Here is a 14,718-nt window from a genome sequence, read left to right on the forward strand (position 1 = left end):
AAATGAGCAAGACAAGGGAACGAGCGATAATAAAGGAAGCAGAAATGTATCAATTGATTGGCAATCAATTGTATAAACGAAACAAAAACAATCAATTAAGGCTATGTGCAATTAAAGAGAATACCTGCCAATCCTACAGGAAGCACATGTAGGGCAGGCTCGTGGCCATTTCTCAGCAGAACGCACTGCGCAATTGATTATGTTTGTAGGGATATGGTGGCCGAAACTCCTTCAAGACGCGGAGATGTATGTCAAGCGATGTGACGACTGCCAACGTGCAAAAGTTCCTATTCGAAAGGACCATATGCCTCTTAGACCTATGCTAGGAACTAGAGCATTTGCCAAATGGGGAATTGATTTCGTGGGTCCGATCACACCGGCCTATAGGAGTCACGCTGAATACATCATTGTGGCTACAGATTACTTAACGAAATGGGTCAAAGCAAAAGCCACAACTAAAATGATGCACGCACCACCGCTCAATTTCTATATGAAGAAATTTTCACCAGATATGGGCTACCCATAGAAATAGTCAATGACCGAGGAACCCACTTTGTCAATGAAGTGATTGAATACTTGCTTGACGAGTTCCTTGTCATACATAAGAAGTCAGCTCCATATCACCCGCAAGAAAATGGCTTAGCGGAGAGCACAAACAAAGTCTTATGCACAGTGCTCACAAAAATAGTGAATAACAATAGGACTGATTGGGACCAGAAATTGCACACTGCAATTTGGGCATATAGAGTGGCCTATAAGACTGTCCTAAATACAACACCATACAATATGGTGTATGGTCTTAATGCAATATTGCCAATGGAATTCCTAATTCCTACTTTAAGAGTGGCACAAGCACTCGAATGGACAGGTCATGAGCTCATACAACGCCTAGATGACCTAGAGAAACTTGATGAAACAAGAATGAAAGTTGTCATAGGCATCTACGCGCAAAAGCGCAGAATGAAGGAGTTCCATGACAAGCACCTGATAATGAAAGAATTTCATAAAGGTGATTATGTGCTTGTCTACAAACTCAAACAAAAAACCAAGAAATTGAAGAAGCGAGGCATGGGACCCTATTTGATTACAGATATATCATCTAGCGAGGCCATCAAACTTGCCACATTAGAGGGAGAGGAGATGCCTAATTGGATTAGTGGATGCAGGTTAAAGAAATATCATCTCCCGCTAACTCCAGAAATGCTTGAGAGGGTGCATGCAGCTGGTTGTCGAAAAGCTACAGCCAAATTTATCAAAGAAGAAGCTCAAGAATAAGCACGGCTTCAACAACTCAAACGAAAGCAGCAGCAACAGGGATTCAACAAGCAAAAGTGGACTCGGATGTATCAAATTACTCCTTTTGATCTGGATGATGAAGATGTTGATCCTTGCATTCCGATTGAAGTGACCCTGGATAAAGTTCCAACATATGCCTTAGTGGATTCAGGAGCTCATCACAACTACGTCACATACAGTTTCTTTAATCAGTTGACAAGTTTTCAGTTAGTGCTATAATTTCGCTGCTGTGAAGCCTTCAATAATGAAATTATCATGACCAAAGCCTACACGGAGATACCCTTATATATCAATGGCCTGCTGTGCACTCATCAATTTCATGTGTGCGATGTTCAAGATGATTATTCCCCCATCATATTTGGTACAACCTGGCAAAGGAGATACAACACTTATTTGCAGTGGTCAGGTAACCAAATGTACTTTCAAGCAGAGGGAAAGGTCAGCAAAGTGTTGTTTGCAAGCGAGGAGGAGTTCCCTCATCAGCAACTACGAGAAAACAATCAGAAATTCCTTCCTCCACCACCTGCAACTGTTTCAGCAACTGTACAACCGTCACAGCCAAAGGAAACTGCTGATGCTGCATGTCAGGTCATCATTGAAGAACCAATGTCACAACCTGCACTTCCTCACACCAAAAAAAGGCCTCAACATAAATCCGGAATTCCACAGTTACCTCGCCCAACATACAAGCAAGTTTGGTGGCCAAAACAATCAAACCTACAATCTCCACCGCCAAAGCCTAGCCAACAACTTGTCTGGAAAGCGAAGCCACCACTAGTGCCCAACACATCAACAACATCTAGCAAATATAGGTGGACTCCAATCAAACCTGCTAATGTCATTACTCCTATACAAAAAACGAAGCAGGTCTGGCGGCTCAAGCAACCCAAGCCAACAGTTGCTCAACCCCCGCTGCCAAAAGGCAACCACACAGCAGTCACAGCTACTCGACAATCCAAACAGTACACCCGAGCCCACCCACCGCCCAGGCAAATGAAACCCAAAAGTCCTATTCACTACAAACAAGTTTGGGTTCCTAAGCAGCCCACCAAAACTGTCGTTTTGTATAAATGGCAACCCAAACGAAAGATTCCAAACCCGAAACCGGGTACATCCAGGTTGCAATGGCAACCTAAAAAACATCAACAGGTACTCAACACGTCAACATTGGTCAAACCACCACCAGTTCTGACCATGTTCGAGAAACTTAGTCTCTTGAAAGCATTCTACCATTTGGAAACCTCGCCAACAGATGCCCTTAAGCAATCTACTTAAGACCCTCATCTTGCACAGCATTAATTTTTCCATGCACTGACCGAGTATGCATGCATAGGGATAATTACACGGCCTTGCATAGGCACTAATGTTTTACCCATGCACAGCACCACTAGTATGACACAATGTCGTCCAGGAGGACTCCAAATAGGAGGGGGGGAGGCATTCCAAATGCGGACCCAAAATGATGATAGGGCAGTGTATTCAAATTTTTTTCGACTTATTTTGTGTTTTATTGCGAAGTTTCTTGACCAAGTTTGCATTTCTGCACTGAATAGTGGTAAAAAAGGGGAAACTGCCAGATATATACCCCTAGGTGTGTAAATATGTACAAAATTTAGTTTTTAGCTATCTTAAATAAATACGATATATCCGAGACGTCCTGTGATTTTTCGGATAATTTTTGGAGTGATTTGCTTTTTTTTGCTATTTCTTTGCTATTTTTCTCTTTTTATTTTCTAATAAATAGTAATAAGCCACCAAAAATAAAACAGAGATACAAGAAATGTTTCCTAATATTATGAAACCCGCATGAATTTTCAAAATGGATTTCCAATGTCAATAGGTCAGGTTGCGGAAAATGACGGAAACCATATTTTTAAAGCGGAAAGGCTCAAAGTGTAAAAGTGATGGAATTTGGCCATACGGTGTCCAAATCGCAAAATTTTCAATCCGTAGGTCATCTAACATGTGAGTTGGGACTAACCATGGGGGTGGTTGCACTTGCACATCCTATGCCCCAGGTATGTATACCCCAAGCCCTCATTTCTAAGCTCATTTGCTACTTGTCCTTGTGAAAGAGAGCTTGAGCGAGCATATTGCTACCTGCTTCCACCTGCCACCTGCTTCCACATTGCAGTCATGGCTACCATGAGGGGTAAGTACGAATACTTTTCAAGTCATTTAATGCTTGTTTGACTCATTTACAAGCACGTAACAAGCACACACAGGGCTGGGAAGGCACAATCCCGTAGAAAACACGGCAGACTCTAGAGACCACCGAAGGCTATAGGACTTCACAGAGACCTCAGAGATAGGTCTAATAACAATTCCATATAGGCATATGCTAACCCGGAAGGCCGAGACCAACACAGAGTCAGCAGATGGCTTTGGGAGTCTCGGAAGACACCACACCCAATGTGGATGTCAAAAATGACAAGTGACCACACCAAAAGGGTGTATAGGGCCTAGCTACAATGTCCCAACACAAAACTCCAATTGCATGTCACTCCTGTGATCCCCTAGACAATAAGCGCTCTTACTGTCTCTAAGGGATTTTTGGCCAATTTCTCAACTTTGAGCACATATGCACCTCAAAATACATCAATATACATGCATTTGACCCACAAAATCACAAAAGCCCCATCCTTAGACCAAGATCCAAGCTCATCAGTCTGCCAACATCAATCCTGGTGAAGAAACCATGATACCCAATTCCAAGTTGAGAGCCAAGCTCCACAATTGCTTCTTAGAGCCTCTATGAGCCATCCATAAAGCTACATTCTCAAAAAGTTCAAAAAATGCTCAAGAGACAGTAAACGCTCTTACTGTCTCCCATGTCCAGACTACTACCAAAGTTTCCAGATAGCTCCTATACATCACCATGATTACATTGGCTAAGCCTCCTACCAAGTAAAAATGCAAAAAACCATCACTTAGCCATTTCAGTAACCAGCTAGCCAACTCTGGACCTACTGTTGCCAAGGAGCATCACACTATCAAAGTCATCACATCAAAAATCATCAAATGATGCCTTCCAGCTAACCCTAGCATTACAGATCAAAAAACCAGCTCCATATCACTCTGGAAGCGCTCTTACTGTCTCAATGCCCATAAGTTCACTTGCACCCCATCAAAAGCTGTATATTGCCTCATTGCACAATGTTTGTGAAACCACAAGCACTAAGCATCAAAATTTCACTAAGTTACCTATTTATACAGCTCACCTACCATCTAGGGGTTGCCATATCTCATGGTATATTGCTCCATATTACACCAAAATTGGGGATTACACTCCACATGCATTGTATTACATGCCTATGAACTCATTGTCACCTCAAAGTGCCAAAAACCCCTACTGGAGACAGTAAACACGCTCACTATCTGGTGTTGCTAAATTGTCAGTTTTGGTGTTTTGGGCTTGCAAGCATGCTTTATACATATATTTTGAGTGTTACTTGCATTTGATGATCATCAAAGATTCAGTTGAAGCTCCTATCCAACACTCTGACTAGACACTGACAACTTTCAAGTTGGTGGTCTGCTTACAGGGAAAATGCAAGAAGAAAAGAGTCGAGCCAAGAGACCCAGAAGAAAGTCCATCAAGCAAGAATTAGAAGAGATGCCCCCTTATACTATCGTGAAGAGGACAATGAAGGAAGCAACCACCTCCCTAAAGAGAGAGCTTTTGGAAGCACATAGTGCAACCATATATGAGGGAATATTCAGAACCCCAGACAACCAACTGGTGGATGTCCCCCTAACCCCAAGAGAAGTCTACGGGCTCACCAGTCATCACCAAGATGACTTGGAAAAAGTGGATCTGCATAGATATTTTGAAATGGAGCCGTGCGGAGTAGATTTACAGAGAGCTTATGAGCTTCTGCACACATTTCAAGCAGATGGCATTGCCCATATCACCAATATGGCCAATGAAAAAGTCCAAGTACGCATAAGCCAAGAAGTTATTTCAGCTGCACTGAACCAGTCAAACACGGGGATGCCAATGAGGGCTCGACATGAAAGAGAGCCAAATACATTTGTAAAGCGGGATTCAACCGCTACATTTGATAGCATTATCTGCCAGAGGGCTCGGCTCCCCACCCGGATTTATCAGTACTTCTTCCATATTACAGATAAAAGACCGCCCCGCTTCACCACCCCCAACCATGCAGTGGCTACTACATTCTCATGGGCTTGCCGACAACATGCCCCTGTGGATATATATCATCCACAGTACATTCATTATAATCTCCTTCACCTCCGAAGAAAGGGCCCTGTCAAATATTTAGCTGCACCCGAAATTCTGACAAGAATTGCATATGAGGCCATTGGGGCCACAACTCAGCTACCACATGGCCCTCCCAACAAGATTGGTTACAAGATATTGATTCCTCTGACGAAGAGCCACCCAAGCCGAAGGCTAAGCCAGTGAGGGCAGGATTAAGAAGGAGGTTAGTGACAGTGCAAGAAGAGGAGGAGGAAGAAGAGGAAACACATCATGAAGCCTCGCAACCAAAAAGTGATTCTGAAGAGGAAGAACAAGCGGGAACCTCTTCTAGACCACAACCAACACAAGCATCAGAGCCAGAGACTGAGGGAGAGGAAGAAGAACACACCCCATTGATGACAAGGAAAAGGAAAATACCTCCCACAGCTCCAGTACAAGAGGATCCACTACAAAAGAAGGCTTGCCTTGAACGCCTAAAAGAAGCATACAAGAAGAAACGGGTAGTAGCCGATGACCTTGAGGAGCAGTGGAATCCATGAGAACCACGCATCAAAAAGCCCTCAGTCACCATGGCCGAAGAGGACCTCCTTCTCAAAGCATATCTAAAGGAAGAGGAGGAAAGACTTGCCAAAGAGACGATGGAAAGAATGGAGGGCTCAGCAGCATATGAACCACTTGTAACAGAACAACAGCCTCCATCTCCTCCTCCACAACCTGAACACATCTCAGAAGCACAACCTGCACAAGCAACACAAACAGAGCCTGAGATAGCTAAAGACGAAGCTCAGAATCAAAAGCAAGATTCAACTCAGTTGAGTGGAGAAATTACGGCAAGAAAGGTATCTGTCTCTGTAACAAGAACTCACATACTAAGTCAACAATATGCAGGACTTGAAGGAGAGGGAGAGCCCGAGGTCCAAAGTGCTCCAATTATTGTCAACCTCAAAGATGATGAAGCGGCTCCGCCTCCAAAGGAAGAAACTGTCAAGCTTGCTATGCCAGAGAAGCAAAAAAAAGCTGAAAGTCTAGCTCACACACCAATAGCTGAATCATCAAAGGCACGAGAAGACACAGCTGCAGTACCACTTATATTCCACACTCCTCTAGCAGTAGTCCCACCGCCGATGCAGACCTTCGATCAAGGCTTGGACTTCTTTGCTTCTTAGATTACAATGATGATCGAAGGAATGAAGCATCAGGCCAGGTAGCTCGAGCAAGAAACAGCTACAAAGAGCTTGCAGCTTGAAAAGGCACTCCAAGAAGTAGCTCAACTGAAAGAACAGCTAACCAGCACTAATGATGAGCTAAGAAAACTACATACTCATTTTACAGCAGAAAAGGAGCTGCATCAGAAATCAAGACATGAGTATAGTGGACTCAAATTTATGTATGATCTGGGCACGGATCACATCACTTCCTTAAAGGCCCAAGTCCAGATTCAAAGTGAACTCATCGACAAGCTCAAAGGCTATGCAGCAGCCGAGGCCACCTCCTCCTCAGCTCAAATAGATATGCAAGAAAAATATCAGAAGATAGAAGAGCTCGAGAAGAAGCTGAGGATGGAAGCCTTCTAGAGAGAAGAGCTGGTAGCTCAATCTATTCTACAAAAAGACCAACTCCTTCTAGAAAATGCAAATTTAAAGCAACAATTGGCACTCTTAAAAGCTTCAAGTTCACGGCCAAATATAGCGCCTACATCTACCATGCCTGAAGTCAGGCCACTAGAGATAGAAGGGACTGTGTTGAGCGTGTACGAAGTGTGTATGCAAGAGAGGGGAAGAAGAGAAAATGGGGAAGGGGGAGATTCACCAGCAGCCTGTGTGGGTTAGTGGAGAAGAAAGGGAAGATTCAACCCTTCCTCTTTTTCTCCCTATATTGATTAGGTGAAATCAAGTGTACAAGGGTGGTTTCCCACAGCCACCTGGCCTACACCCCAACAACCTCCCACTTGAAGGTCATGGTGGCCAATAGTGGCATTAGTATAGTTAGTCTATACAAAATTGATGAAGCATTGCCGAGGCTTCATCCTACACCCATAAGTTCTATACAATGTGTAAATCACTCCGAGGCTAGGCTCTTTGTGAGAGCATCTGCTTGGTTGTCGTCAGTGTGAACCTTGACAAGCTCAATACGCTTGCCATCCAATGCATCTCGTATGACATGGTATCTGACCTCTATGTGTTTCGACTTTGAGTGAAACACTGAATTCTTTGCCAAAGCAATGGCACTCTGACTATTACAATGTAGTACTGGAACCTCGTGAATGCCCAAATCTCCCACTAGACGAGCCAATCATATGGCTTCCTTGCTAGCGTCAGACGCAGCAAACATATTCTGCCTCAGTGGTAGATGAAGACGTGCAATCTTGGAGACACGATCTCCAAGAGATAGCTGCTCCAACAAACATGAACACATAGCCAGATGTGGATCTTCTACGATACACGCAACCCGCATAATCCGCATCCGTGTAACCTACAATAGATGCATCACTTTTTCCGAAGCGTAAACACTTGCTAGCTGTACCTTTCAAATATCTAAGGATTTTCTTCACTGCTTCCCAATGCTTCTTGCCATGGTTTTCCATGTACCTACTAACCACTCCCACTGCATGTGCAATGTTTGGTCTTGTGGCTACCATAGCGTACATCAAACTGCCAATTGTTGAAGAATATGGTACTTTCGCCATTTCCTCTTTCTCAGCCACTGTCTTGGGAGATTCTTCCTTGCTAAGTTTGGAGTATGCTTGCATTGGGGTACTCAATGACTTCCCCCCCTGCATACTAAAACGTTGCAAGACTTTGTGAATGTACTTTTTTTGAGATAATTCAAGAATTCCACGTTGCCTGTCTCTCTTGATGTGCATACCATGGCATCTCCTATATCCTTCATGGAAACTGAGTGCTTAGCATCTTTTTCAACTGATTGATTTCATGAATTGATTTGCCTGCAATAAGCATATCATCTACATACAAGATCAAGATGATTAAAGAACCATCGTTTAATATTTTTGTGTATAAGCAGTGATCCTCTTGACTTCTTATGTAGCCCTGAGACTGCATGAATTTGTCGAATTTTTGATACCATTGCCTTGAACCTTGCTTGAGGCCATAGAGTGCCTTTTTAAGTCTACAAACCAATTCTGTCCTCGTTGGTTTTTGGGTTTCACATACGAATCCCTCTGGTTGTTTCATGTAGACATCTTCATCTAGATCCCCGTGAAGAAATGCTGTGTTCACATCCATTTGGACAAGTTCCATGTCCTGGATAGCAGCCAAGCCAAGTACAATGCGAAGTGTATTCATCTTGACTACTGGAGAGAAAATCTCATCAAAATCCACACCTTTTTGCTGCTTGAAACCCTTGGCAACTAGACGAGCCTTGTATCTAGGCTCGGGATCTTCCGCTGTATACTTCTTCTTGTATACCCACTTGCAAGTAAAGTATTTTTGCCTTTTGGTAACTCAACCAAATCCCATGTCTCATTAGCCACAATCGAATTGTATTCTGATTGCATAGCCTGCTCCCACTTAATTCTATCCTCCATTTGTATAGCTTCTTTGTAGCAGGTTGGCTCTCCACTGTCAGTGACCAAAATGTGGTGTATACCCGGCTCAAACCGCTCGGGTGCACGTGATACTCTCTCAGAGCGTCTCAATGCCTGACTGTTGGCCTCCGCTCTCTCCGGAGCAATAGTAGTATCTTGCACTTGAGGAGTGGGTGCAACACTACTGAACTGAGTTGGTTTGGAGGCTACATCCTCAAAACGAACCCGTTTGTACTCTACATCTTTGATGGGCTTCTTGTGCATTTTTTATTCATTGAAAATCACATGTGAGCTACGAATGACTTTGTTTGATTCTGGGTGCCAGAGACGATATCCCATCTCTCCGTTTGCACCATAGCCAATAAAGATGCATTTGTGTGATCTAGGATCTAACTTCCGACGAAGTTCTTTGGGCACATGTGCATATGCCTCGCATCCAAATACACGTAGATGCTCACAGCTGGGCCTTTTGCCAGTCCATAATTCCTCTGGAATTTTGAAATTCAAAGGAGAACTAGGTGACCTGTTGATGATGTGCACTGCTGTCAGAACAGCTTCCCCCCAAAACTCTGGAGTAAGCTTCGCCATAGACACCATAGAGACAACTCGCTCTTGAATCGTATGATTCATTCTTTCAGCTATCCCATTTTGTGCAAGTGTGTATGGAGCAGTAAACTACCGCCGAATGCCTCTTCTATTGCAAAATCCTTGAACTCTGTGGAGATGTATTCTCCACCATTGTCCGTGCGAAAAGCTTTGAGCTTTGTTACTGATTGGTTCTCAACCATGGCGAGGAATTTTTGGAATGTCAAAAAAACTTCTTCCTTACGCTTAAGGAGATACACCCACACCTTTCTGGTAGAATCATCTATGAACGTGAGAAAGTAGTTCGCCCCCCCTAGAGTTTTATGTGGCATTGGACCACACAAATCACTGTGCACCAAGTCTAGAGGTTCACCTAGTTTCTTATTCAATGGCAAAGATGTCAATCTAGTATGTTTGCCATATAGACAATGCTCACACAATGGAAAGTCTGTGTAATCTAACACAAGTAAGTAGCCAAAAAGCTGAAGTGTTTTCATTCCTTTTTGGCTAATATGCCCTAGCCCGGCTATGCCACAACTCAGGAGACGGTAGCTCGGCAACATAGATAGAGTGTTCGTCGACACTCAAAACAAACAAAGAGTACAAGAATCCGTTTTTATTGCCTTTCATCATGATAAGGTTGTTCTTGCGGATCATCCAAGAACGATTACCAAAAACTGTAGTGTAGCCAATTTCATCCAATTGCCCTATAGAAAGCAAGCTTTTGGTAAGCTTGGGCACATGTCTGACATTCTGCAACACAAAAGTAGTGCCATTATGCATCTGAAGTTTCACATAACCAATGCCAATAATGTCAAGCTCATAGGAATCACCAAGCTTGACTATTCCATGCATGGATGCATAAGAGGAAAACCACTCTCTATGCAGTGTGACATGAAAACTTGCACCAGAATCAAGGATCCAATTCTGTGCATAACCCTCATCCTGTGCAACCAAAGCATCTGGAGTGAGATCTGAAGTGAAAATGAGAACATATGAGGCATCTGTTGTCACCTCGGCATGAATCTTTGTGGGCATAATGAGCATCACTGGAGGAGGAGCATCCTCTACTGCAATGGTAGGCATGGGAGACTCAACAATATTGAGATCCTCAATCTTTACTGTACTTTTGCCTTTGCCAGAATTATCCTTTTGCATGTTTTTCTGATCTCTTAGGAAACTGCGACAATCCTTTTTGTAATGACCTTTCTTGTGGCAATAGTAACACTCGACATTTTTGGCACTGCGGTCTCTACTTTGGTTCCTGTGTCTGCTAGGACTACGTGGATTCCACTCTCTACTTTTGATTTTGTATTTGTTCCTGTCACGGCCTCTTGGCTTTGTTGAACTTCCAGCCATATATGCATCTCCATGACTAGCATTATCGAGAGATTTACGACGAATCTCTTCAGTGAGCAACGCATCTATGAGACAGGATTGAACTCTAACTTGCCATTCGGAGCTGAATTGCTAATGGTTGTGCAAAAGATATCCCATGAACTGGGTAGAGAGCATAACAAGAAGATAGACTTGAGTTCATCGTCAAACTCCTTAAAGCCCTGAGATGTTAGCTGACTAAACAAGGAGTTGAACTCATTTAAGTGACCGAAAACTGTGCTACCTTCTTTCATGTTGAGCTTCATAAGCTTTTTCATGAGAAAAACTTTGTTGGATGCACTTTTGCTCTCCCATGCTGAACATAAGCTATCCCAAAGTTCCTTGGTTGTTTTCTTCCCTATGATAGTGAAGAAGACTGACTCGGCTAGATGTAGACGTATCGTAGCCATGGCTTTTGCATCCAAAAGCTCCCATTGAGCTTGTGTATAATCATCATCCTTTGCGCGCTCTTTCAATGGTTTAGAGAGGCCTTTGTTTATCAAAACATCTTTTATGCGCTCTTTCCACATGGTGAAGTTGCTGCGATCGAACTTCCGAATGAAATACTCCTCCTTTTCTGAAGAAGAAGCCATCGCTGACAAGAGGGTTTGAGAGGTGTCAAACTATGGCGAGAAGCTGTAGAAATTTGGGCAGAGTAACCTTTGTATCGGGAGTAAAATCTCAACCGAAATAGACTCAAAAGTTCCAACTATGGAAGTCACGACTCGCGGGAAGTAAATCCGATAGAGTCTCCTTTGTATGAGGAGTCAAAACTCAAGTCAAAATGTATATAAATGTGCCAACTGCACTAACTGGGAATCTGCTGCAAAAAACAACTACGATGTGAGTGCCAACTTGGCATCAAAAGCATAAATAACCGTCCAGATACATATCCTAGGGCGAGGGTACCGTAAAGGGGAGCTCCAGCTACCTGTATCACCGAAGGTGTTTCAACATTCGAGCACACCCCAGCTCAAAGAAAACCTCATGCTATCAACCCTCCAAAAGGCTAATGCAGACACAAATGGACTAGCCACAGTCTCAGAAAGGGCTCTTCCGGTCCGAGTCTCAGAAACGGCCGGGAAAAACTGCCAAAATAGCCAAAAATGGCTCCACACATAGGCAGTGTCCGCAACTCAACGTACATGAGTAAAACCGCGCTCAAACAGGCGCCAAGAACTACTGCATGCAGTGAAAGTGATCCCTACGAGGATATCTGCTCTCAAAAGAGCTCAGTAGCACTAGGTGTGCTTGCAACAAAATGCATCTGTCAACGCATGTGTCCACAGAGAATTTGCTGTCGAAATGACTGCCAAATCGCCTGTGAAATCGATGTGTGTAACCTGGAGAATCTGTGAGTGAATGGACTGAAAAACCCCCCTGTAGCCTGTAACCTGCGTGTCGGTGTCGCTATTTGCCGATTTCTACCGCCGGGCAGAAATATGCTAGTCGAATAGCCGCCAAAGGTGTCCTATCCGTAAACTGTGTCGTACAAGGTGATCGGTGCGCTCGGTGCCGATGCCGGGTGTCACTCCTCTATGATAGAGGTACCTCACCTGCGCATGTCGTAAGCGCGGTCGTCGATCGCGGGAACGTGCTCGTGTGGGGTAGCGCTCGGTGTCTGGGTCGGATGTCGGAAATCCGCCGCAATGAGGAGTGTCGAGCCGGTGCGCATGAGAGGTGTCGATGTCGATGTCGCCTTCCGCCGCCGGGCGGAAGTGGCTAGCCGAATAGCCATAAAACGCCAATGCTCGAGCGGTCAATACCGAGTCGGATCGGTATTGATCACAGATTTTTCTCGAACGGAAGCACGGTTGCAAGCTCTCTCTCTCCCCTCTCTATCTCACAAGCTTTTCGCGCAATGAGAGAATGTGTGTCTATCTCTCTATCCCAGAAGTTGCAAATTTCTGAGAAGCTTCCTTTTTACGAGCTCGAGGAGAGGATTCAGGGGTCGGAGCATCAAAAAATGGAATTTGTCGGGGGCTCTGTGTGGGAATGAACCCATGCACACAAAAAATTTTATGGCTAAAAAACAAATCGATTTTTTTTTTTAATCTTTACTGCTGAGTCTGTGGCAGCACCGACGAGCAAGCACACACAGTGTTGTTGTTGTTGTTGTTGTTGTTGTTGTGTGTGTGTGTGTGTGTGTGTGTGTGTGTGTAGCGCTGCTCGGCAATTCGACCTTGCTTGTCGTTGCAGGTGTTTGCTCCTTACTGCATCACTCACTGCCGAGATGCTCCCCCTTGCAAAGCTCCACCTGATGCACCCGATTATGCCCTCTGTTGCTCTGCAGCATGACCTTGCTCGCAACTTTCTTCACTGCCCAACCATGCCTTGCTTACGTGTCTGCTCTCTCTCACTTTGCTCCCTTGCTTCCTTCGACTCGATTCCAATTCCCCCAAGCCATGTTCACGGTATCAATACTTGCCCTCAATTTGAGTCGTTCGACCTGCTTGGCTCCTTGCTTCAAGCTCTTGAGCTTATCTCACTCCTCTACTTGTGAGTCCTGGTTGCTAGACCTATTGCTGCTTGCCTCAAATTGCCTCTCGCAGAGAGAGTGTGTGTGTGTGAGAGAGAGAGAGAGCACCACACAACCATACACATTTCCCCTCCCCTGTAGCTTCAATGCCCAAGCTTGCCAATGCTCTGGCCGCTCAAATTATCCCCCAATCGCTCCTTGCTCACGGGCCGAGCTCCTGGCTTCAATTGCTTGCCTCAATGTCGCCTTTCTCACAAATTGGATTGCATCAAGTGCTTCAGCTCGAATCTCTGCTACCGATTCAAGTTGGCGTGCAAACTCCCTAATATCTTGACCGATTGCTTTTTGCAAAGTCTTTTTGAGTTTGTACACTCCCAAGCTCCTCTGTTCATGCCCGAGAGGGGTTGCGCGTGTCGGATAGCCAGGATCTACCCGATCTCCTCAGATCCATGCCGGATCCGCCCCGAATCAGCCCAATTCGGTGTCGTGAAGCATCGAGCTCCGATCGAGCTCCACCCTCATCGAGAGATCACCGCCATCGCCTAGCCATAGCTCTGATACCAATTGTTGAGCGTGTACGGAGTGTGTATGCAAGAGAGGGGAAGAAGAGAAAATGGGGAAGGGGGAGATTCACCGGCAGCCTATGTGGGTTAGTGGAGAAGAAAGGGAAGAGTCAACCCTTCCTCTTTTTCTCCCTATATTGATTAGGTGAAATCAAGTGTACAAGGATGGTTTCCCACGGCCACCTAGCCTACACCCCAACAGACTATACAGCAAGAGATGCCTCTAGAGGAACCAATATCTGCACTTGCTACAGAGCCAGAGCCTACTACAGCTGAAGCAGTAGACAAAGAGCTTACATTGAATGAATTGGCAGAGCTGCATTTAAGAGAGCGCATGGAGACCCTCCATGAGAGGTATCATTGGAAGAGCCTAAGCTGGGAGCAACGTATACTACACTCTGCAAATGTCGCTCACCTAACTCCCTAGCAGATAAATGAAGCTTGGTATGTGCACATGCTTCCCTTTCCACTGATGAAGTTTGAATCTCTTGATTTCAAGCAAAGTATATTAGCTGAGCTTAAAAGGACGGCAGAGGAGCAGCAGGTGGCGGAGAAAAGTCTTGAACCTACATGGCGACAAAGATGGCTTAAGAAGCATCCATAATTTCTTATCCATCAAGTCCACGCACCTAGATACATTAAAGAAGAT

At 44.5% G+C, this 14,718-nt stretch overlaps 2 pseudogenes; both read left to right on the plus strand.

Annotated features, from left to right (window-relative positions):
* The first annotated feature begins 1,341 nt into the window (after positions 1–1,341).
* LOC147441330 (uncharacterized) lies at positions 1,342–2,074 on the plus strand (annotated as a pseudogene).
* A 4,016-nt stretch (positions 2,075–6,090) lies between these two features.
* LOC147441331 (uncharacterized) lies at positions 6,091–14,496 on the plus strand (annotated as a pseudogene).
* Positions 14,497–14,718: the final 222 nt, after the last annotated feature.

The sequence above is a fragment of the Adiantum capillus-veneris genome, chromosome 15, assembly GCF_014529385.1.
Source record: "Adiantum capillus-veneris isolate H3 chromosome 15, ASM1452938v2, whole genome shotgun sequence".
Lineage (NCBI taxonomy): Eukaryota > Viridiplantae > Streptophyta > Polypodiopsida > Polypodiales > Pteridaceae > Adiantum > Adiantum capillus-veneris.